Here is a 2500-nt window from a genome sequence, read left to right as displayed (position 1 = left end):
GAAGACCCAAGACAACCAGTCACCACAGGCTCTCTCCATGATGGAAATCCAGCATGCCGATGTCGAGATGCAGGATGTGGATCCATAAGCACCCACGAGAGCTGTCCTTGTGGATTTTGAGCCGACAGATGGCGAGTCTGATGGCGATTGACGTCAGCTGATGTCAGCACCGAAGCAAGCTGTTAAAAAGTGCTGGGGATAACGTAGGGAATTTGAAATTTTCATTTACAATAATCAAAGTCAATTAAGAATAACTCATACATCTAATCTACCAGAAGGAAAAAAAAAACGAAAGAAAAAAAATCAGCTTTACCAAGGAATCTAAACACTGCCTTTTCACCCGACACGAAGTCCCCGTCAACCACAGAAGGACCACAACGCCCAAGATTGATGATTCAGGCTTCATTTACACCCCGCCCGATACATTGAAGCAATTTGAGATTCCTGTCCAGCCCGCACGCCCCCAGCCGCCCGCGCTCGTGACGGTCAGACGCCAGCAAAGAGACGTGTTGTAATACCCGACAGATATTTTAACACGGGGGAACATAGTTGTCTTCTTGGGCAAAGAATACAGATCAATTTGGCTATTTTTTTCCTTTTTCTTTCTGTGTATTCATATCCTCTACGTATGTTTATTTGAATAGATTGTTCCTGTCCTTTAGATATTGTTCAAACCTGACCACCTGTTATCCCGCGCGAGCTACGAATATGTCTGCCCGAGAGATTCCAATACTTCCTCAACTTATACATTTAAAAAAAACTTACCATTTACTACAAAATAAATATTCTAGAAGAGGTTTGTATATTGCACGAATATATGCTCCCACTGTTGGTTTGTCGCGAACAAACAAAGCAAATAATTAAATAAGTTTTGGCATTGCTTGCATTTGGCAGTCATAGACTTGCAAGTCATGCTTACTTGCGTTTCTCTCGTACCCAAGAATTTGCAGACTGTTTCTCCTTTATTTGTTGAAGAAGGCGGATCTGAAACGCGTTTGGTGCCACTGAATACTGCATTTCTCTTAGGAACGAGTAGATACGTCTATTAAAAGAAATATTTAATTGATGCATAATACACGACACAATAAATGACAGCGTAAGAAAAACATAAGATGTTGTTTAATATAATTAATTACTTGTTAGTCATAAGAGGTTAAATACGTCCATTAAAATATTTTATTGATGATGTATAATACATGTGACACTATAAATGACAGCTTAAGAAAAACATAAGATATTGTTTAATCTAATTAATTACTAGTTAGTCATAAGAGGTTGTAATCACTTTTGAACCTTTTCATCGATAATTTAGCTGTGGTTTAGATTCGCACTCAAAGGTAAGTATATAACGCCAATCCAAAATCATCTCGGTAACATTTTCGGCATATATGGGAATAACAATAGAAAATAATAAGAAAGAAAATGGAAATGAAAAGTCGAGAGAAGGCAAAAGGGCGGAAATTCGACAAAACAGACATAACCCACTAACCTCACCACAGACACTACCCGACAGTGCAAAAACCTGCCTCCTCCGGCAAAATACTCGCTAAGGTAAAAAGTTGAAAGCGAAATTGCTCAAACTTGTAAGAAATTTTATTTTTAGTTAGGTTTTTTTCTTTTTCTTCTATATAAACGTTGTTTTACTCAGTTATTTAAACATTCCCGATGGAAAAAGATGCTTCATCAACTTAAAAAAAGACATCAAACATCTTTCTATTCAATTTCCCTCAAGATTCAGTACCGGGTCATCTTTTCCCGAAATCGTTGTAACCGGTACAATTCCTTTGCCTTATTCCCTTCTGTCTCCAAGCACGAACCCACAGACCAGTCCCCCCTCTGCAAAGGACATGCCATGCAACAGGTACGTCGCCACAGCAAAGGACAAGCAATGCAAGACAAAAACCCAAATTCGGCATCGCATACCAACCAACACTAACCTCTAAAAAAAGAACCAAAAAGAAGAAACTAGAAAAAAAAATAATATAACTATATACTCTAAAATTATGGATTAAAAAATATATATATAAAAAACAGGGAACAGAACAATAGAGGTAGATAAAAAAGAGAGAAAAAAAGCGAGTGTTGCATCTGGACATCCGGGCTTCCCAACCGGAGGAGTCTGACCGCGTGTACAGAATACCGGAATGAGGCAGTTGATGAGGTGGTGATACAGACGCTGGCAGAATCTGACCTTGATAGACCTCGATTCTGTCATGGAATCTACCTCGTCTCGCTGTTATATGTTACTGTTGTCATATATATATTTTTGGCCTATTTTTGCAAGTTCGAACGACTCGCATTAAATAAATAGATAAATAAATCTGCGAGTGACTGGAAACTGATGGAGATAGAAGTGGGATCCTTCCAGAAGGAGGTATAAGGGCCGAACAGAATATTTTCTGTCTGTCTCTTTCTTTCTATCTCTCTCTCTCTCTTTCTCTCTCTCTCTCTTTCTCTCTCATCTCTCTCTCTCTCTCTTTGTCTCTGCCTATGTCTGTCT

Source organism: Penaeus vannamei, chromosome 20 (assembly GCF_042767895.1).
Source record: "Penaeus vannamei isolate JL-2024 chromosome 20, ASM4276789v1, whole genome shotgun sequence".
Taxonomy (NCBI): domain Eukaryota; kingdom Metazoa; phylum Arthropoda; class Malacostraca; order Decapoda; family Penaeidae; genus Penaeus; species Penaeus vannamei.
Note: the sequence above shows the minus strand (reverse complement) of the source record.